Raw genomic sequence first — 23351 nt, forward strand, 5'->3', positions numbered from 1 at the left:
TTAATCAAACGGGTCACTTAGACCCCGCAAGGACCACCACACACTTTGGTGTCTCTTGCTTTGATTACAAGTCACTTGAGAACAAGAATGAGAAAGAAAAAAGGCAATCCAAGAAGCAAGAGCTCAAAAGAACACAAAATATCTCTCTCACAAGTCACTAAGTGTTTGAGATGAATTTGGGACTTGGAGAGGCTTTGATCTTTTGAATTGTGTCTAGGAGTGAATGCTAGAGCTCTTGTATTGAATGTGATACTCATAAATCTTGGATGCTTGGAGTTGTGGTGGTTGGGGTGTATTTATAGACCTCAACCACCAAGGTAGCCGTTGGGGAGGCTGCTGTCGATGGGCGCACCGGACAGTCCGGTGCGCCACCGGATAGGTCCTATTCACTGTCCGGTGCACTGCCACGTCACCCAACTGTTAGGGTTTGGAGCTCGGTCGACCATTGGAGCTTTGTCTTCTTGCGGCACCAGACAGTCCGGTGCCACACCGGACAGTCCGGTGCCCCTCTGAATTTCTGCTCTAACTTCTGCCGCGCACTGTTCACATACTGTAGCACTTTGCAGAGTCGACCGTTGCGCAAGTTAGCCGTTGATCCGCTGGCACACTAGACAGTCCAGTGGCACACCGGACAGTCCGGTGAATTATAGCGGAGTGCACCTTCGATTTCCCGAGAGTGGTTGGTTTGAGTTGTACGGTCCTGGTGCACCGGACACTGTCTTGTGGTGCACCGGACACTGTCCGGTGGCACACCGAACAGTCCGGTGCGCCATACTTCAGCACACTCAAGTTCTTTTTGCTCCTTTTGAATTGGGTCCCTAACTTGAATATTTATTGGTTTGTGTTGAACCTTATGCACCTGTGATATATGAATTCTAGAGCAAACTAGTTAGTCCCACTACAAAAAAATGGTTTTGTATGACAAAAGTAAAGTGTCATGTTTAGTACAAAATTGGTCATAAAAAGCATCTTATGACAAAAATGCTGCGTCATAAGGGTCGTCATATAACGACCGTCACATTATGTACCTTCTGACGACTGTTCAGAGTACCGTCACATAATGTCATCACCTTTTGTGACGGCTGCGTTCATCCGTCACATATTGTTGCTATATATGACGGTGTTATCTGTCACATTTTTTCCAGTCAACGCGTCACCTAATGTTGGGACCGTTTAATATGGCACCCACATACAGTGACCATACAGTGACGACACACTGAGCTCTCATGATAGCTCACAGAATCATAATACACAGAAAAGCCATCATACACAACATTCTCATCACAAGTCATACACAATTCCAGCACACTAGTTCTTCCACAACAGAGGTTCAAACATACAAAGGTTCCACCACAAAGGTTTGAAGCATTCAAACAGACACCAATGTTTGGAAGGAAGGTAGATGAGCGACTGATCTGGCTGAGACTATCAGCAACAATCTTGGAGGGTGACTTTTGTGCTTCTTCTTCTTCTAGCTCTCTTTCCTTCTCTGCAACCATTTGCTCCTACATAAAATGAATGTACTTAGTAACAAGGCCATACAAAAGTGTTGAACCAGGCATTTACTTGAGTGTAGTACATGTAACTTACATATATCTCATTTGCAAGCGGAGTACGACCATTTCAGGGACTATTCATACATTCCCCAAAGAAATCAATAGCATCCAGCTCCATGTTGTTGTACTTAGTCCTCTACGGCATATAAAAAACTTGGGATATAAGATTTGCCATGAAATATTGGTACATGCCAACAGCAATACAACATAGTGTCTAGTTCATCAGCCTTTTAAAAAGCAACCTGGGTTTCAGAAACTTATCATGACAAAGCAAACAATGTCTAGTTCATCAGCCTTTTAATTAGTCACAAGTTAGTCGAATTACAGATTTCCAAATATGGCAGACCTCAAGAATCAATAAAAACTCAAACTCCATATTGAACTGCTATGCTAAGCAAGTACCCCTACTGCTGGTTATCAAACAGAAGTCCTGACTAGTAGTATCAATTTAAGTTTTTTCCTAAAGCTCAATTTAAGTTTCTAAAAATTAACATTTCTCGTCTTGGTGCCGTACCAGATGCTGTGCAACAGAAGAACCATCAAATAGATATGTGCCGATTAGGTATAATACACAAGGAATACTAATGTGAGTCAAGAAAGCTTCTTCATGCAACTAACTAATATCCTATGCCTCGTCATGACAACTGCTGAGGCATGTGGAGAACCCAGTTATGCTATTAGGACATGAAGCACTACCTTAACTGAAATAGAAGATGCATAAAGAAAGCGCCATACATTTTAGAAAGAGGAGATGTGAAGTAACAGATTAGGAAGAGGGTAATTTGGACATGTACTATGGAAATATAGGGGCTGATTGTAGTAATCCACAAGGTCTGTAGGGTCATTAGGTCCCCATTTAGATAAGGATAACCTCACTCGATCCGGATCCTGTACTCACAGCCTATTTAGGTGCCGAATGAATTTTCCTTTAATTTGTGAGAAATGCATGGGAGGAAACTTCTGGGAACTGATGAATACTATTGAGCACCACACAAAAGACTCATTTCACACATACAAACCCTTCTTCTTTTTTGTTTTTGTTTTTGGAACCATGCCGAATGAAGTCTCCTTTGTGTGTTTTGAACCATTCTTCTATGTTTGCTGTCCTCTTACACGCTCTGTTTCCTTGGTGCAGCAGTCTAGCGTCCATTCCACTTCGCAAGGGCTTTTCTTTCTGTTTCAAGTAAAACGGATCCAGCAACACACCTGTTCCTGAAACAGAAATGTAATGATGGATTCGGTAAGCATGAAGCTGTTAGCTTTTGTGTTCCTCCTGTTGCGATGCCAGCGGGCATCGCTTGCTCTTGCTGTCGACTTCCAATGTATGGCCATGGCCTTTAACGTTTCCACCAAATAAGATGCTCTTTATTAATTAGATAAGCAATTTATAAACTGAAACTTCGATTATGACTGACAAGCTTTCATCAGAGCCATACAGATTATTTGGTATTATGGACTAGATTATCTCTACTGACCACACAAGTGGACCTTAGACATGTGCCTCCCTGTCCATGTTTTTCCCCTCAAATATGCAAGAGAGCTACATATCGTTATAGTATTAAGCAGAAATAGAGAGGGCAAGAACACTTACAAAGTACCCAAGTTACATAAGCGCGTGCGTCTTTAACATAATAAAAAGTGACCAACCACCATGACCCTAACAGAAATCAACTCTCCTTGTCGCCAGAGCGAGGAGATGGGTGATTCCTCTAGCTCTTGCCAATCCCCACAAGTGTAACTCCTCACTGGCCAACAGCAATGCTCTAGCAATATTTGGAGAGGCCCCATCAAACACACAGCGATTGTGGTGATTCCACAATATCCAAGCACCCAAAATAATCATGGAATTGAGTCCTTTTTTCTAATGAGAACACCCACTTTGCTAGGAGTTGTTTCCCACCAATCTTCAAAGGATTTATCATCCGACTGAGGAGTGAGAGCCTGCAGCCCAGCCCTTCGCAACAGATTAAACCAAAACTCTCGAGCGAAGACACACTCCAACAATAGGTGGTTAATGGTTTCCTCCGCTTGATCACAGTCTGGACAGCTTGTAGGATGTGGGAGATTTCTTTTTGCTAATTGATCAGCTGTCCAACACCTATCCCGAATTACCAGCCACATAAAGAACCTACATTTACCATGGGGCCAAAGATTTCCAAATCCTTTCCCATGACCTGAAGATCACCCCTCCCTGAAATAGATTTCATAAGCCGATTTTGCGGAGTACTAGCCATCACAAGACAACCCTCCAAACATGGCAATCATCAATCCTAGGTTGTAACACCACCTCAGAGAGCAAATACCAGAGACTAAGAAACTCATTAATAACTCCAAAAGTTAGAGCTCCATAGATATCCATCACCCAAGAGTGATCAGTAAGAGCTTCATGTACTGTCCTTTTGCTAATTCTCATCTTGGGAACTGTTGCAAAGACTTGTGGTGCAAGGTCAGCAATTCTCTGACCCTGAATCCATCTATCCGACCAAAACAGGGTTGCTGCCCCATTGCCCACCTCTGAAACCACTGCTATGGAGAATCTTGAACACAAGATATAAATGAATGAATATATACCCAGTAAATAGGATTAGAGGAGGATAACTGGAATGATACCTCCCGGTAATTGTTGAGGTAGATCTTGAGGGGCTCAACGTATTCCTCGAAGCCAAGCGTACCCAAGGACCAGATGATGTCGTTGTCGTTGATGGTCTTTCGCCTCTCCTTGACGCACTTGTCACTCGCCCTGCAGAGACGAAAAATCAATGGACAGCGAGTCGGCATGCGAGGCCAAGGGGTGGGAGCATCAAAGTTTGAGACAATTGGAAGGCGGACGAGGAGATAAGGGAAGGGGACTTTACTCGCTGGTGATGAAGCTGATGAACTCGGAGACGCACTCCTGGATGGACTCCCTGGCGTCCCTAGCGATCTTTCCGTTCTCCGGCACCGCGCGGCGCATGATGAGCCCGATGTTGGCGACAGGCAGGAATCGGTCCTGCTCCTTGCCCCCGCCGCCGGTGTTGGCCTCCACCTCCGACATGCCGAGACCCTGGACGCCGCCATGGTGGCGCCGACCATTCACCAGCGGCGGTGTGGCGGCGTGGTGGGCACGAGTGGCGGCGCTAGGTTGAGGGGAGGGAGAGGACTGGACTTGTCTGGGGTGGTGAGCAGCCGAGAGGATAAGGTAGGAGGGAAATTTTGGTCATTTTGGGCGGGAGATGGGAAAGTGAATGCGGTCAATAGAAAGGGGTACGGTCCTTTTTTTGGAAAAAACATAAAGTGACCCCGCCAAATCATCACATAAAGGCACATCTAAGCGTCATAAAAGTAAAACCTTCTACCGGCTCCTGGCGCCTGACAATATATGACGAATCTCCGTACCCTTATGTGACAACAAAAACACTATCGTCATAAAATCTTCATGGCCTCATGAAATTATGACGATTCAAAAAATTCCATCATATTATGTGACATTATATGACGATAACTGACCTTGTCATTAGGTATTTTGTCATAAAAGGACAAATTTCTTGTAGTGTCCATATGTTTGTGTTCGACACTCAACCACCAAAATTAATTGTAGGAAAAAGGTTAACCCTATTTCCCTTTCAATCTCCCCCTTTTGGTGATTGATGCCAACACAAACCAAAGCAAATATAAAGTGCAGAAATGAACTAGTTTGCATTTTGGAATGTGCATAGGTTACTTGGAATTAAACCAATATGAAAGTCTTACTAAGAATAAGAGTGAATGGATTGCTTTCTTTTGTTTAACATTTTGGACCAATTTTGCACCACTTGTTTTATTTTTGCAAATCCTTTTTGAAAATCTTTTCAAAGTCTTTTTGCAAATAGTCAAAGGTATATGAATAAGATTGCAAGAAGCATATTCAAGATTTGAAATTTCTCCCCCTGTTTCAACTGCTTTTCCTTTGACTAAATAGAAACTCTCCCTGAATGAAATTCTCCTCTTAGCTTTCAAGAGGGTTTTTAAATGGATATCAGTTTTGAAATCTTCTTTTCATACTAATTGATACCAATTTGAAAATACATTTCGAAAATTTTTAAATGGTGGTGGTGCGGTCCTTTTGCTTTGGGCTTAATATTTTCTCCCCCTTTGGCATTAATCGCCAAAAACGGAGAATGTTGGAGCCCTCTTATATGTTCTCCCCCATTGATAAAAGAAATATAAGTGAAAGATTATACCAATTGTAGAGATGGCGGAATACCGACAAAGGGTAAATAATACCGATGGAGGTGAGTGGAAGCGTTGTCTTTGCCGAGTACTCCATTTCCCTTTCAATCTAAGACTTAACACAAAAGATACTTATGAAAGCATATTAGTCTTAGCCTTGGCACAAGAAGAATAAGTAATATGTATATGTACCAAATGAAACAGATATGATCAAAGGTATATAAATGAGCTATGTGTGCAATGTTTCAATCAAAATTCCGAGAATCAAGAATATTTAGCTCATTCCTAAGTTTGCTAAAGGTTTTCTCATCTAGTGGCTTGGTAAAGATATCGGCTAATTGATCTTTGGTGTTAACATAAGCTATTTCGATATCCCCCTTTGTTGGTGATCTCTCTGAAAGTGATACCGAATGTCTATGTGCTTAGTGCGGCTGTGTTCAACGGGATTGTCTGCCATGCGGATTGCACTCTCATTATCACATAGGAGAGGGACTTTGCTCAATTTGTAGCCATAGTCCCTAAGGGTTTGCCTCATCCAAAGTAATTGCGCACAACAATGTCCTGCGGCAATATACTCAGCTTCAGTGGTAGAAAGAGCTACGAAGTTTTGTTTCTTTGAAGCCCAAGACACCAGAGATCTCCCCAGAAACTGACAAGTCCCTGATGTGCTCTTTCTATCAATCTTACACCCTGCCCAATCGGCATCGGAATATCCTATTAAATCAAACGTGGATCCCCTGGGGTACCAAAGCCCAAACTTAGGAGTGTAAACTAAATATCTCATGATTCTCTTCATGGCTCTAAGGTGAACTTCCTTAGGATTGGCCTGAAATCTTGCACACATGCATACAGAAAGCATAATATCCAGTCGAGATGCACATAAATAGAGTAAAGATCCTATCATCGTCCGGTATACCTTTTGATCTACGGATTTACCTCCTGTGTCGAGACCGAGATGCCCATTGGTTCCCATGGGTGTCTTGATGGGTTTGCCATCCATCATTCCAAACTTCTTAAGAATGTCTTGAATGTACTTAGTTTGGCTGATGAAGGTGCCATCCTCGAGTTGCTTGATTTGAAATCCTAAGAAATATTTCATCTCCCCCATCATAGACATCTCGAATTTTTGTACCATGATCCTACTAAACTCTTCACAAGTAGACTTGTTAGTAGACTCAAATATGATATCATCAACATAAATTTGGCATATAAACAAGTCTTTTTCAACAGTTTTAATAAAGAGTGTAGGATCGGCCTTTCCGACTTTGAAGCCATTAGTGATAAGAAAATCTCGCAGACATTCATACCATGCTCTTGGGGCTTGCTTGAACCCATAAAGCGCCTTTGAGAGTTTGTAAACATGGTTAGGGTACTCACTATCTTCAAAGCCGGGAGGTTGCTTAACATAGACCTCTTCCTTGATGGGTCCATTGAGGAAGGCACTTTTCACGTCCATATGATAGAGCTTAAAGCCATGGTAAGTAGCATAGGCAAGTAATATACGAATTGACTCAAGCCTAGCTACGGGTGCATAAGTTTTATCGAAATCCAAACCTTCGACTTGTGAATAACCCTTGGCCACAAGTCGGGCTTTGTTTCTTGTCACCACACCATGCTCATCTTGCTTGTTGTGGAATACTCACTTGGTACCTACAACATTTTGGTTAGGACGTGGAACTAAATGCCATACCTCATTCCTCGTGTAGTTGTTGAGCTCCTCTTGCATTGCCACCACCCAATCCAAATCTCTTAATGCATCCTCTACCATGTATGGCTCAATAGAGGACACAAAAGAGTAATGTTCACAAAAATGTGCAACCCGAGATCTAGTGGTTACCCCCTTATGAATGTCACCAAGGATGGAGTTGACGGGGTGATCTCGTTGAATTGCTTGGTGGACTCTTGGGTGTGGCGGTCTTTGACCCTGTATCTCTTGCTCATCTTCCTTGTCTTTATTTTCTTCATCTCTCCCTTGATCATTGTCCTCCTCTTTAGGTGGCTCATCTTCTTGATCTTCATCTTCATTATCTTGAGCCTGATCCTCATCTTGAGTTGGCGGAGTTGCTTGGTTGGAAGATGATGGTTGATCCTGTGCTTGTGTGGGCTCTTCGGATTCCTTAGGACACACATCCCCAATGGACATGTTCCTTAGCGCGACGCACAGAGCCTCTTCATCATCTAGCTCATCAAGATCAACTTGCTCCACTTGGGAGCCATTAGTCTCATCAAACACAATGTCACAAGAAACTTGAACTAGTCTAGTGGACTGGTTAAAGACTCTATATGCCCTTGTGTTTGAGTCATAACCAAGTAAAAAGCCTTCTACAGCTTTAGGAGCAAATTTAGATTTTCTACCTCTTTTAACAAGAATAAAGCATTTGCTCCCAAAGACTCTAAAGTATGAAACATTGGGCTTTTTACCAGTGAGGAGTTCATACGATATTTTCTTAAGGATTCGGTGAAGGTAGAGCCGGTTGATGGAGTAGCAAGCAGTGTTGATTGCTTCCACCCAAAACCGGTCCAGAGTCTTGTACTCATCAAGCATGGTTCTTGCCATGTCCAATAGAGTTCTATTTTTCCTCTCCACTACACCATTTTGTTAAGGTGTGTAGAGAGAAGAAAACCCATGCTTGATTCCCTCATCCTCAAGAAATCCTTCAATTTGAGAGTTCTTGAACTTCGTCCTGTTGTCACTTCTTATCTTTTTTATCCTCAATCCGAACTCATTTTGAGCCCATCTCAAGAATCCTTTGAGTGTATCTTAGGTTTGAGATTTTTCCTGCAAAAAGAATACCCAAGTGAAGCGAGAATAATCATCCACAATTACTAGACAATACTTACTCTCGTCGATGCTTATGTAAGATATCGGGCCGAATAAATCCATGTGGAGTAGCTCGAGCGGACTGCTAGTCGTCATGATGTTCTTGTGTGGATGATGAGTGCCAACTTGCTTTCCTGCTTGACATGCGCTACAAACCCTGTCTTTCTCAAAATGAACATTGGTTAGTCCTAAAATGTGCTCTCCCTTTAGATGTTTGATTCTTCATTCCAACATGGGCTAGTCGGCGATGCCAGAGCCAACCCATATTAGTATTAGCAATTAAGCAAGTGTCAAGTTCAGCTTTGTTATCATTAAAATCAACTAAATATAGCTGACCCTCTAACACTCCCTTAAATGCTATTGAATCATCACTCCTTCTAAAGACAGTAACACCTACATCAGTAAATAGACAGTTGTAGCCCATTTTGCATAATTGAGAAATGTAAAGCAAATTGTAATCTAATGAATCTACAAGAAAAACATTGGAAACAGAATGGTAAGGTGATATAGCAATTTTACCCAAACCTTTGACCAAACCTTGATTTCCATCCCCGAATGTGATAGCTCGTTGGGGATCTTCGTTTTTCTCATAGGAGGAGAACATTCTCTTCTCCCCTGTCATGTGGTTTGTGCATCCGCTATTGATTATCCAACTTGAACCTCTGGATGCATAAACTACAAAACAATTTAGGCCTTGTTCTTAGGTACCCAAACAGTCTTGGGTCCTTTCACGTTAGAAACAAGCACCTTGGGTACCCAAACACAAGTCTTGGAGCTCTTGTGTTTGCCCCCAACATATTTGGCAACTACTTTGTCTGATTTGTTAGTTAAAACATATGAAGCATCAAAAGTATTAAATGAAATGTTATGCTCATTTGATGCAGCAGGAATTTTCTTTCTAAGCATTTTAACATGTGTGGTATGCCTAGAGCTAGATGCCTCATTCTTATACATAAAAGCATGGTGAGAAATAGAATAAGATTTTCTAGCATGAATCTTTCTAATTTTGTGCTCAGGATAATTAGCAGGATATAAAATGTAACCCTCATTATCCTGAACCATGGGAGCCTTGCCCTTAACAAAATTGGACAATCCTTTAGGGGCATTAAGCTTGACATTGCTTCCTTGTTGGAAACCAATGCCATTCTTAATGCCAGGGCGTCTCCCATTATAGAGCATGCTTCTAGCAAATTTAAATTTTTTATTTTCAATTTCATGCTCATTTATTTTAGCAGTTAATTGAGCTATATGATCATTTTGTTGTTTAATTAGAGCAAGGTGATCATTAATAGCTTCAACATTAATATCTCTACATCTAGTGCAAATGGAAATATGATCAATAGTAGATGTAGAAGATTTGCAAACATTTAATTCTTTTATCTTAGTATGTAATATGGCATTCTCATCTCTAAGATAGGAAATAGATTCATTGCAAACATTCAATTCTTTAATCTTAGAAACTAAAGTAGCATTTTCATTTCTAAGACTAGAAATTGAATCATGACAAATATTCAATTCATCAATCTTAGCATTTAGACTAGCATTTTCATTTCTAAGACTGATAATTGAATTATGGCAAATGCTAAGCTCCTTAGTCAAGTTTTCACATTTTTCTATTTCCTGAGCATAAGCATTCTTCACCTTAACATGTTTTTTGTTTTCTTTAATAAGGAAGTCCTCTTGGCTTTCCAAGAGATCATCCTTCTCATTAATGGTTTCAATTAGTTCATTTAATTTTTTCTTTTGTTCCATGTTAAGTTGGCAAAAAGAGACATTAAATCATCTTCACTATCACTAGAACTACCCTCATCACTAGATGTAGTATACTTGGGGGTGGTTCTAGATTGTACCTTCTTCTTTTTGTCGTCCTTAGCCATGAGACATTTGTGGCCGACTTTGGGGAAGAGGTGTAACGCCCCGAATTTTGGAGTTGAATTTTTTTTTCTTTTCTTCACTCGCTAAATTCGGGCGTTACCCTTTCCTTTTCCCTTTTCTCCTCGCTAAACCTTGATCTTTTCCAAAGTTATAGCGGGAATCGGCCTGAGATCCCATGTAAAGCAAAACCTTAAAATATTTTGTTTTGGTTGATGCACCATGCCGAACCATGCATTTTTTTGATTGTTTGAAAATGTGAATGCATTCATCTAGAGAAAAAATAGATTTTAGAAAAAAGAAAACCTTTTTCTTCTCTCTTTCCCCCTCTCCTCCCATTTCGGCCCAGCCCCCCCCCCCGGCGCGCGACCTGGCCGCGGCCCAGCTCGCCCCCCCGCACCGCCCCTGCTTTGGGCCCAAGGCGGCCCAGCCACGCCCCCCCTTCCCCCAAAATTCCTCTCCCCTCCCCTGCGGGCCCTGCCCATCATTCTCTCCCCCTCCCTCCCTCTCCCTTGCCCAACCGCCCGACCCCTCCCCCTGCGCGCCGCCGCCGCCGTCGCGCCGCCCTCTCCCGCGTGGTAAGGCCCCTCCTCCCTCTCCTCTCCCCGTCCCTCCCTCTCGCCGGCGCCGGCCCCGCCCCGGCCGCCCCCGCCCCGGCCCCGGCCATGGCGCCCGCGCCGGCCCCAGCCCCGGCCGAGCCCTGCGCCGCCCCGCGCCCGCCCCGGCGAGCCCCACCCCTCCCCGGCCTCGGCCCCGCCTGGCGAGCCGCGCCCTCCTCCCGCGCGCACTCGGCCCCGGCGAGCCGCCCCCGTGCCGCCCCGGCGAGCCGCCCCCGCGCCCGCCCCGGCGAGCCGCCCCCGCGCCCGCCCCGGCGAGCCGTCCCGTGCCCCCCGGCGAGCCCCCTGCGCGCCCGACGAGCCCCGCGCCGCCCCTGCGAGCTCCGCGCCCGGCTCGGCCCCGCGCCCCCTCGGCGAGCCGCGCCACCCCCGGTGAGCCCCCTCCGGCCCCGCGCCCACGGCTCCCCGCTCGCGTCCGGCGCCGGTGGCTCGGCCCCTGCTCGTCGCGCCCTCGCCTCGCCGAACCCGCCCTCGTCGCTCGCCCCGGCGGCCGTGCCTGGCCCCGTGTCCATGCCCCGGCGATTCATGTCCCGCGTGCCTCACGGTTCGCGTGCCTTCGGCACGCATAACGTGCTTTCGCGCGTGCGACCGTATTCGCACTACGCTTAATCTTGTTTTATTCTATTTTGAATTGTTTAGTCGACGTGCTGCGTCGTGCGCTCGGTCGCGCGACGAGTTTGTCTAATTTTAGATTCTATTAATGTGTTGCGTCGCGCGCTTCGTCGCGAGACGACTCAATTTAAATTTGTGTTTATTAATGTGCTGCGTCGCGCGCTTCATCGCGCGACGATTCTTTTAGTTTATATCATTAAAGTGTTGTGTCGCGCGCTTCGTCGCGCGACGATCTATTTTAATTTCATGTTGTTTAATGTGTAACGTCGCGCGTGTATTCACACGACGTTCCACTTTAGACTCAATTCAGTTGACGTATGCCGTCGTGCGTTTCGTCGCGCGAAGCTTAACGTCTCTGTCTCGTTGTGCGCTCGGTCGCGCGATGAGTCGTTGATTTCCTTAACTCAATTTAAAGTGCTATGTCGCGCGTCTCGCCGCGCGACAATCCTTTTAATTTATCTTCATCTTCTTATAATGATTAGACATGAAACATGACTTTACTTTATGCTAAACATAGTGTCTACATTAACGCCTTTCAATTGAGCGAGTGGTTTAATTCATAATAATGTAACGTGATCGTTTCTCGACTGTCTTTTTCTCTTTCTCTCTTAGCCTTAATTGCGAACCCGCGTGGAACGTCTGTTTACTTACTGCACTCTATTGTATGGTGTACTGGTCTTTTGTATTAAATATGTGGATGTATGTATGTTTGAGCTCGCATAGAGAACGATCCGGTTGAAGAGCCCGAAGAACTCGCAGGAGAAGTCCCTGAGCAGCAGTCGGTTGGTTGAGGCAAGTGTCCCTTGACCTATCTCTGTCCTATACATACTTTAATTCACCTCCCGCTTTACACATTTATACCTAAGGATCGACTAGCTTTTGTTATCCATGTCCTTGTTTACCTATTTGGGTTGGATTATTATTGCTTAGTCTCATGCTATTGCTCAACTCTAATCAATGAACATGATGAGATTTATCAATGATACGCTGGTTTCCCCTCTTTTATTATGATGTTATACTTGTGGCCTTCAAGGGGGCTCGAGCGGTTTCTCGAGTGCCTCTCCGTAAGGACCTGTTCATTGGATGACCGCCCGGGAAAACAGTGCAACCATGAGGGTGGAGTGGGACGCCCTTAGCTGAGTAATTAGAGGAACCGGGGTGTAGTTCGCTTCTCCGTCGTGCCGTCAATGGGGCTCGGTGTATGCGGCTCGCTCTGCCAAGGTTGATTTGTCCCTTGGGGAGGAGTGCGGTACATTTAGTAAACCTAACGGGCGGCTACAGCCTCGGGGAATCTTTGTAAAGGCTACGTAGTGATGCCCTGCTGGACCACCTAGGTAGTGGTCAATGGGAGTAGCTCTCTCCGGGCAGAAAGGGAATCACGGCTTGTGGGTAAAGTGCACAACCTCTGCAGAGTGTATGAAAAACTGATATATCAGCCGTGCTCGCGGTTATGAGCGGCCAAGGGAGCTCCAGTGATTAGTGGTACTTGACCAGAGATGTTCGGATTACAGGTGACAATGAGATTGATGGTTTTTGGTATTGACTCCGGTGATGGTAAGTGGTACTCTTTCCGTTTGGAAAGGAGTACGTTTGGGTTAACAACGTGGGTTAATACTAAAACTTGGCTCTCTCTCTACTAGAAATAATAATCTGACCAATTAAAAGCAACTGCTCGACTTACCCCCCACATAAAGCTAGTCCACTATAGCCAAACAGGATACTTGCTGAGTATGTTGATGTGTACTCACCCTTGCTCTACACACCAAACCCCCCCTCCCCAGGTTGTCAGCATTGCAACCACTGCTCTGGAGAAGACGAAGCCGTGGAAGGAGACTTCCAGGAGTTCCAAGACTACGACGAGTTCTAGGTGTGGGTTAGCGGCAACCCCCAGTCGGCTGCCTGTGAAGGCCGCGTTTATCTACGTTTCTTTTCCGCACTTTGATTTATTGTAAAGACTATGTGGATGTCTCAAACATATGATGTAATCGACTACTATTTCCCTTTTTAATACTATTTGAGCACTATGTGATGATGTCCATGTTATGTAACTGCTGTGTACATGAATTGTTGATCCTGGCACGTACATGGTTCGCATTCGGTTTGCCTTCTAAAACCGGGTGTGACATAGGTGGTATCAAAGCCGTGCTGACTGTAGGACCGCTAACCTAGAGTAGAATGGTCATTCTAAGGATTATAGACCCCTATTCTCACCTTGACTTTGATCCCTTCAAAAGTTTGTCATATCGAACAAAAACTATGTTCTACTATATATTATACCTTGCTGAAAATTGTGTTTTGTTCTAATCCTTCATTTATTTATGATTCATTACTTGCTGGTCATATTATATTAATTTTGTTCTCACTCTTTTGCTTGCGGTGTCTTTTGTAGATGGCTCGTCTTAGACACACTGCACGAAAGTCCGTCATCCCCTTCTTACCCTCCCGCCTTGCTGAGCGTCCGCTTTGCCGTCTTGTACTCGGACAGTCCAGCCATTTGGAGAGGCTGCACCACCGCTTGCATGAGGAGCAGGAACGTCGACGACAAGAGCAGCAGGGCTCCTCTTTCTCGCTCCAGCAGGAGATAGAGTCAGTGAGGAGCTGCTCCCCTGTGCTTCCCCTGGAGGCGCCCCCTGCACCACCACTGGGCGCCCCAGCCCCTGGAGTAGCTACCGGAGGAGACCTAGACGACGGAGGTGGCGACGACAGCTCGAGCCACGACACCAACTTTTCTGCTGACCAGGAGCCGGAAGGATGGGTTGCTCGACCCATCACTCGCGACGCTGCTCGCGGGTGTCACTTCCACGATGCGCTCGACACCCTGCTACGTCGGGCACTTAACCGGCGTACTTGGTACATCGAGTATCGCTGTGTGGTCTACTAGCATAGTCGCGGGGTCTACCCGGACCGCTGGGAGGCGACCTGCTTGGTGCGCCGTCCGGAGAACAGTCTCCAGGGCGCGGAGGCCTGCTAAGAGCACTATTCTATCTCTGAGCGAGACTCAGCTGAGGCGGCCATGCAAGATGCCGCACGGCGTGCGCTTTCGCACTACTGCTCGGTTCTCGGTGGGGTAGCTTGTGGCAGAACCGACCGAATTATTCCAGCTTAAGTGCCTAAGTCACGCCTCAGGGGCCGTAACACACTTAAATCGGAATAATCCGTCAGTCCCTCAGATCTAGTCTGATAGAGCCACTTAACCAGGATCAAATTCCACAATCTCACTCGAAGGTGAGTCACAGAAGAAATACAATAAAACAGGAAACCTCAAATTAAGTACTAAGTTATTACATAAATCGGAGTTTTTGAGTAGCAAATAAGAGTTCACAAGGTAAAGTGCAGCGGATAATCGATGTCGTCGGTATCGAGGAATGGGGCAAGGCCTAGCCCACTACTCCTCGTGTACCTGCAAAAATTATGCCACAAGCAAGGCTGAGTATACTAATACTCAGCTAGACTTACCCGGTGTGAGGAGTCTACTCCTCTACCTCTAGACTATGCAGTTGTTTGGCTGAGGGGTTTGGTTTGCCAAAAGCACTAGCTGTTTCTAAAATCAATTTTTAGCCCTTCAATTTCTATCATCATTAACTTAGCTAGATTTGCTCCTTCTAAGCATACATGGTGACAAGCATTTAGTTCAATCAACAAGTTATCTCATGTAACCTCATTTCACTTCTTACTCGATGCAGTACAAGGAATCAAGCAGTCTCATTAGCTGCGAGAAGCAGACGATTCGAATCGAGTTTTAACCTTGCAAGGTAAACCTAAACACACGGCATGTCAGGGTACTCCGACCCCACACATGACAACCGTCCCCATCGATTCCCCGTTCGCGTCCAGGCCTCACCGCCTTGGCATACAATGCTCCACTGACCCCGGCTGCCGCCGTGCAGTGACCGCACTTGTACCCACCATAGCTAGCATGGGAGACCCAGTCTCAGGTCGCATGAGGGATAAAGTCCGTGCCCGGCTTCACCATTTTTCCCGGCATGTGCTTAGTACGTTCAAAAGCTTGACTCAGGTATCCACACATTAATCCTTAATTCTTTTTCCCGTCTCATGGACAAGACATCCTCCCTGGATCCAAGTCCATAGACTAACATATATCCCGTTATCAAGATGGATACAATCAATTCCTGACCTCGCGCGAGTGCTAGAAAAATCACTCGACTTCTACCGAGATCCTGATTAGCAAGCAGCTACTCGACCTAGCATACTAGTATTCATCTCAAAAAGGAATCCTAAGTTCATGCAACTAGAGGTTTCAAGCAACTCCTACACTTAAGTGCACATTACAATCCTACAAGCATTAAGTGTAGTAAAATAGCATAATTAACAGGTTATGCATAAAACCGGGGCTTGCCTTCAATTGCTGGGGCTGCGGGGAGATCCTCACTAGCAGCCTCTGAAGCCTGCTCCTGGTCCTCCTCTTGGACAGGTCCTTGCTCGGGGATGAGCACGTACTCTCCGTCGGCAAGATTACAATCTAATGAATGCAATGCGTAAGATACATGTATGATATGATATGTACTTTTAGAAATTATAACTTTTGACGGTGTATGATCTACTTATGTTAACAAGGTTAACTTTACCTATGTAAGACCCTTGGGTGGTATACTTGGTAAATTAGGTTAAACCTAGCTAAGGCAAGTGGTAGGTTTTATTTTTGGGGGTTCCACTGAATTCTTTTTAAGTCTTAGTGAGAGTTGATAAGTACTTAAGTTAGACTTATTGGGGTGGGGTTTATCTCTTCTTTCCTTTTCTTTTATTCTCTTAAAAGTTTTGGAGTAGGTTTGAACTACAAGTTGCTTTAATACAATTCCAAAAATTCTGCAAAAATTACAGTGGCTTGGCACTGGTGTATATTTTTCTGTCTTAAAATTTGGGAATCAGAAAGTGAATAGTTTTCTCTGGACAAAATTATTAAATTCTAGGGCAGAAGGTGTGCTTTGAACTACAACTATTATTTAACAGTGAGTGGTTCTATAAAACTTATTTTTGCTGGCTTTTAGGTGTTATAACATGACTTGATACAAATTTCCAACCATTAATACCTTTTAGTTATTTTACTATGGTTTTCTCAAGTTTCTAGCCACATTGGTGCTTTCTACTACCACTATATTTTAAAAATATCAAACAACAGAGTTCTTATTTTTCTTAGTTATTGTTTTGTGCAAGAGCAATCATTCTGAAGTTTGGCATCTTTTTGCTTAAGGGAAGGGGTGGTATGCCTTACTTGAGTTAAGTGGCCTTTCTCATAATTTATTAACAATAGGTATGAGTTTGTTCCTTTTTCATGGGTTTGCATTTTTATCTGGTGGTTTGTCTTCTTATGACCTTAGCAAAATTTTGGTTGCCCATTATTGCATCATTAGGGGTTGTTCATGATTTATTTGGAAATTACCTCCATATCATTCTATATTTATTTTCCTTACTTAATATGTTGGGCTGAGGTGTTCATCATTTTTGTAGTGGGGCTCTGGTGGTTATAAGTCCACTAGATTTTTATTATCCATTTTGGGTATAGGTTTGAAATTCTAATAATTGATTTTTAGTTCAAATAAGGCTAAATAAAACATTCTAATTTAAAACTGATCTGGACTAATGGTCTCTTCATTTTTCCTAGGTTCTTTGTTACTTAAGCAAAGTAGGAAAATAATTTTAATCACTATTCATGAATTCCTAATGCCTTTCTTATTTTTCCTAAGTTTTGGGCAAAATAGCTTTAATTGAATATCTACATCATATTTTACAATGCTGGGGTTCCTACTATTTTTAAACAGTGTCTAATTGAGGTTGGAATACCCACAAATTTTCTTAAGTTCAGTATAGAAGAAAAACTAATTTTCCTTAATTAAACAAGGTTTAGTAAGTTTCTGTTTTTAATTTTTAACTCAAAAATTCAGAATAGAAAGCATAGGGTTTATCATTTTTAAATGATAGTTCATAATATTCAGGAGCTAGCAAAATTAGTTTGACAACTTTTTATTAAGAATTCATCAAGTTATGGGTTTTCTAAGTTCTCTGGTCACTTTAAAAAGATTAACAGAATTGATTAAATGGAAATTCACTTTGCACTGGGGTCCCTGGCGGGTATTTCAGGTTTTCTTCGCAGATCAGCCCCTAGGCTACTATTCACATGGGTCACTGACGTTACAGAAAACCCCTCGGGTTCTTCACATACTAACCCGAGGTCCTTCTCCTATCTTACACAGTAACCGCGGCGGAAGAAAGGGCGGAGGGGCTTACCGGCGGCGAGATTGCTCCAGTGAAGTGGTCGAGGACGTAGGGGAGGTTTCGGGGATCACAACGAGGTGCGGGTCGCCGTCGGGGATGGCAGGAGTTGGCCGGTCCACGTGCGCAGGCAGGGTTGCTCGTCGGCGGCGAGGAGTCCGGCCTGCTCACGGTGGGATAGTTCAATCGAACTGGTCAGGGAGGTTCATGGGATGCCAGAGAAGATATGGGTGCAAGGAATTGGTCGGAGACTCACCGGTTAGCTCTGTCCACGAGCGGCGGCGGAGGACCAAAGTCCGGTGAGGTCGATCTCGGGTTTCCGGTGAAGTCCGGCCGGGTCCAAGGGCTTGGCAAGCTTCACGGGCCACTGGCGGAGCTAGCCGAAGCACTGGCTCGACTTGGGGGTGGCTGCAGTGGGCTGGCCACGACGGCCGAGGCTCTAGCGGCAATGGCGGGCGGGATTGAGCTCGCCGGAGCTAAGGAGAGGTGGCTGGCCGGTGAGGGTGAGTGCGGGGTGAAGTGAGGCACGCCCGGGGAGGCTTTATAGGCACGGCGCGGTGCACGGGCGGCCGTGAACCGGCGAGCGCGCGCGAGGGTGCACTGGGAGGCGCGGGTGCGCGAACGAGCGTGAACCGGAGGTGTCAGCCACGGTCGAACACGTGTGCCCGATGCTTCTGCCCGAGTTCAAGCGCTGGTTGGGTGCAAATCTTCGTGAATTTGGGCAAGATCGTTGTGAAGGATTTGTTCACCAGACCTTGCTTTGTCTTTTGTGTATGGACGTCGCGCGGTTTTAGGCTAGGGACAGGGAGTTGTAGCGTCACCAAGGTGCCAGTGTCAGAATGTCTGGTCCCGAGGTCAAACTGCGCCAAAACTATGTCAAATGAATTTGGTTTGAGTTCAAACTTTTCCAGAGCGTGTTCAAGGGAATTTGGCACAACTTTGATATTTGGATCTCCTGGTTTTAAGTTTTGAAAAATAGAGAACGCAGTCGATCTTTGGAAAGAGGTCTGAAATTCAGAAATTCAGAAATCTGAATTTCTCCAAGGGCTTATGGTTCAAGGGCTGGTTTGGGAATTTTAAAAAGACCAAATGTTCAACTCTCTTACTATGGTTTGTTATTTATTTGATGAACTAAAACTTTGTAATTTAATCATATCTAAAATTTTGCATTTTTCCCCATGACTTCTCCCAATTACCCTTTATGCTTAACTTGGCTTACTTAGGGTTTTTGTTAGGGTTGCCACATTACTTTCTTTTATTTGTTTTGATCATGATACTTTTAAGTATATGCTTGGGGAATTCTTCATTCTTAAGTTAATTTGATGCTCATGCTTACTTTGGTTCACATAGAATGATGGTTCTTGGTTTGACATTTTAAGAGAAACCCTAGGTGACACTGGGGTGTCACAGCCTTCCCCCCTTAAAGGAATCTCGTCCCGAGATTCGGGCCAGAGTCCTTCCGGGGTGAAGCGAAGGGTGAGACTTATAGGAAATGGGTGATTTTTGTTTGTATTAGGGTAAAACTGCTCTTCGAATGTCATTCTCTTTGCAACTTCAGAAGGAAGCCCTTTTTAAGTTTTACTTCATAGTTACTTCATTCTGATTTATGATCATATTTCTAAGAATTAGATTCGAAAGGCAGGAGGAGGGGTTGGGGGTGATTACGTACCAGCTTCCTTAGGTAGGCAATCGGGGAAGTTGGATCTCAGGAATTCCTCGGTTTCCCAAGTAGCTTCCTCCTCTGAGTGATTACTCCACTGGACCTTGTACATCTTGATCGATTTAGCCCGAGTTGATCTTTCCTTGCAATCCAGAATCTTGGAGGGGTACTCTTGGTACGATAGATCTGGCTCTATCTCCAATTCTGGCTCTGCTAAGATTTCAGTCGGCAATCGAACACACTTCTTTAGCTGAGATACATGGAATACATCGTGAATGGCAGACATTTTTGAAGGTAACTTCAGCTTGTATGCCACGGGTCCACATGTTTCTATGATCTCATAAGGTCCAATGTAACGAGGGCTAGCTTGCCTTTGATCCCAAACCTCTGCACTCCCTTGGTGGGTGATACCTTGAGGTATACAAAACTTCCCACCTCGAACTGGAGAGGTTTCCTTCTTCTATCATGGTAACTCTTCTGCCTAGCCTGAGCAGCCTCTAGATTCTTCCTGATTAGTTTGACCTTCCTTTCGGCTTCAGTCACTAAGTCAGGTCCAAAAACTTCTCTTTCTCCAGGTTGAGACCAATTGAGTGGTGTCCTACACCTTCTTCCATAGAGAGCTTCAAAAGGTGCCATCCTTAGGCTGGATTGATAACTATTGTTATAAGCAAACTCTGCCAAGGAGAGGTGCTTATCCCAGTTCTTGCCACAATCGATCGCACAAGCTCTCAGCATATCCTCCAGAATTTGGTTTACCCTTTCCGTCTGACCATCGGTCTGTGGGTGGTAAGCCGAACTCCTGATTAGCTTGGTCCCCAAAGACTCTTGCAATTGTTCCCAAAACCTGGCAACAAATTGGGCTCCTCGGTCAGAAACAATGGTCCGAGGTAATCCGTGCAAACACACGATCCGGTCAATATACAATTCTGCATACTTCTAAGCCTTATCAGTGGTGTGCACAGGAAGAAAATGTGCCACTTTTGTCAATCGGTCCACAATAACCCAAATTGAATCATGATGACGAGAGGTGTTGGGCAGACCCACAATGAAATCCATGCTGATGTCATCCCACTTCCATGAAGGTATGGACAGGGGTTGCAAAGCTCCAGCTGACTTCAAGTGGCTTGCCTTTATCCTCTGACAGGTGTCACATTCTGATACATACTGGGCTATCTCCCTCTTCATTCTGGTCCACCAGTACAAAGGCTTCAGATCATGGTACATCTTGGTGCTTCCCGGATGCATAGAGAATTTGGAGAGATGAGCCTCATCTAAGATTTTCCTCTTGAGATCCTGGTCCTTAGGAATCACCAATCTGCTTTTAAACCATAACACACCCTTTTCATCCTGGCGGAAACAATTATACTTCTCAACCTTCTGATGGAGATTCTTCTTGATAATTTGCACTCCCTTGTCACTGAGCTGGGCCATGATAATCTGGTCTTGCAAAGCTGGCTCAACAGAAATGTGAGACAAAGAACCAGAAGGAATCACTTCAATTTGCATCTTGCTCAACTCATCACACAAGGTGTTAATGCGAGAATCCATCAGAATGCAATTGCATTGCAACTTCCGACTTAAGGCATCTGCTACCACATTAGCTTTTCCTGGGTGATAATGTACCTCTAGGTCATAATCCTTGATCAGCTCTAGCCATCTTCTCTGCCTTATGTTGAGATCAGCCTGAGTAAAAATGTACTTAAGGCTCTTATGATCAGTGAAGATGTTGCAGTGGGTTCCCATTAAGTAATGCCTCCACATCTTTAATGCATGAACCACTGCTGCCAATTCAAGGTCATGAGTGGGATAGTTTTGCTCATGAGGCCTGAGTGCTCTTGAGGCATAAGCAATGACTCGGTTGTCTTGCATCAAGACACAACCTAGCCCGGTGCCAGAGGCATCGCGATATACATCGAAAGGCTTGTTGCTGTCGGGTTGCGCCAATACTGGTGCTGTAGTCAGATGCTGCCTCAACACATGGAAGGCATCTTCGCACTTCTGACTCCAAACAAATTTGACTTCTTTCTTCAGCAACTCAGTTATAGGCTTCGCAATTCAAGAGAAGTCCGGGATAAATCTTCGGTAATAACCAACTAATCCCAGAAAGCTCCGAATCTGACGGACAGTTGTCGGTGGCTTCCAGTTCATCACCTCTTGCACTTTATCAGGATCAACAGCTATACCAGCCTGAGAGATAGTGTGACCCAAGAATTTGATTTCCTTCAGCCAAAAATCACACTTGGATAACTTGGCATAAAGGTGGTGCTCTCGCAGACGTTGAAGTACTACATGCAAATGCCCGACATGTTCTTCTTCATTCTTTGAGTACACCAAAATGTCATCAATGAAAACCACTACGAACTTGTCCAATTCCGGCATGAAAACAGAATTCATCAGATACATGAAATATGCTGGTGCATTTGTCAGCCCGAATGACATCACCAAGAATTCATATAGCCCATATCTGGTTGAGAATGTCGTCTTCGGAATATCACTTGCTCGTATCTTGATCTGATGGTAGCCAGAGCGAAGGTCTATCTTGGAAAATACCTTGGCCCCGACCAATTGGTCAAAAAGAACATCGATACGAGGCAAAGGATACTTGTTCTTGATAGTTACCGCATTAAGAGGGCGGTAATCTATACACAGCCTCAAGCTTTCATCCTTCTTCTTCACAAACAGTGCTGGACATCCCCAAGGCGAAGTACTTGGGCGAATAAATCCCTTGTCCAACAATTCTTGCAATTGCTTCTTCAACTCTGCCAACTCAGTGGGTGGCATTCGGTAGGGCCTTTTGGAAATTGGGGCCGTTCCCGGTTGCAACTCGATGGCGAATTCAATATCCCGGTCTGGTGGCATTCCTGACAATTCATCAGGGAAGACATCTGCATACTCACAGACCACTGGGATCTTCTTCAAAGGTAACTCCGTCATAGAGAAAGCACATGACTCAGTAGAACCTTGACTGGGCAGAATTAAGGCGAAATTCCCGCAGAACGGAGAATTAACTTCCACGGTACGGCTGGCTACATCAAGCACAACTTGGTGCAAGGTCATCCAATTAGCTCCCAGAATAATGTCCACATTTTCCAATCCCAACACAAGAAGAGTGGTTTTGACAATGTGGCTTCCCAGTTGAATAGGCACACTTTGGTTTATTTGATTAGTTGCAATTTTACCCCCAGGTGTGACTATCAAGAATGACCCCTTAGAGTGAGAGAATGGCAGTTTACATTTAGCACTAAACTTTTGGCTAATGAAACTATGAGATGCACCAGAATCAAACAGAATTAAAGCAGGTTGATTATAAACCGAAAAGATACCGGTCAAGATAGGAGCTCCTTCAGGTACTTCCTTAAGAGTGGTGAAGTTGAGCTTCCCTTGCCTGACTTGCACCTTATGCTTTCTTCCCTTGTCTTGATTTGGTGCTGGCATCTGCCTCTGCTGGTTCCTGGGACAATTCTTGGCATAGTGGCCCACATTGCCACAAGTGAAACACTTGTTCCCATTGCCCTGGCGGAACTGCTGCTGCTGTGGAGGCTGATTGTTCCTCGGGGCGGGAGCTGGAAAGCGGTTGGGTGCCGGCTGCTGCTGCTGAGGTGGCCTGATCACCCATCTGCCTGCCTACTGCTGAAAAGCCCTGCTCTGATTGTGAGAAACAATCCGGAACCTCTGAGCCTGAGCGGATGGTGCTGCCATTGGTGCCTTTCTCTTCTTCTCTGCCCGGTGAGCAACAATGCAATCCTCGTGGGAGATGGCCATGTTGACCAACTCATTGAAGCTATCAGCCCGGACAG

At 44.9% G+C, this 23351-nt stretch overlaps 1 long non-coding RNA gene and 1 pseudogene across 1 annotated transcript; both read right to left on the reverse strand.

Moving 5' to 3' along the window:
* Positions 1 to 1239: 1239 nt before the first annotated feature.
* On the reverse strand, positions 1240 to 1668 carry LOC103649823 (uncharacterized). The gene is made up of 2 exons (XR_563730.2): positions 1591 to 1668; positions 1240 to 1505 (listed from the first exon to the last, which is right to left on the reverse strand). It is a non-coding gene; the product is annotated as an uncharacterized lncRNA (long non-coding RNA).
* Positions 1669 to 4030: 2362 nt separating this feature from the next.
* Positions 4031 to 11566, reverse strand: LOC103651818 (nuclear transcription factor Y subunit B-4-like; annotated as a pseudogene).
* Positions 11567 to 23351: the final 11785 nt, after the last annotated feature.

This window comes from Zea mays, chromosome 3 (genome assembly GCF_902167145.1).
Source record: "Zea mays cultivar B73 chromosome 3, Zm-B73-REFERENCE-NAM-5.0, whole genome shotgun sequence".
Taxonomy (NCBI): Eukaryota; Viridiplantae; Streptophyta; class Magnoliopsida; order Poales; family Poaceae; genus Zea; species Zea mays.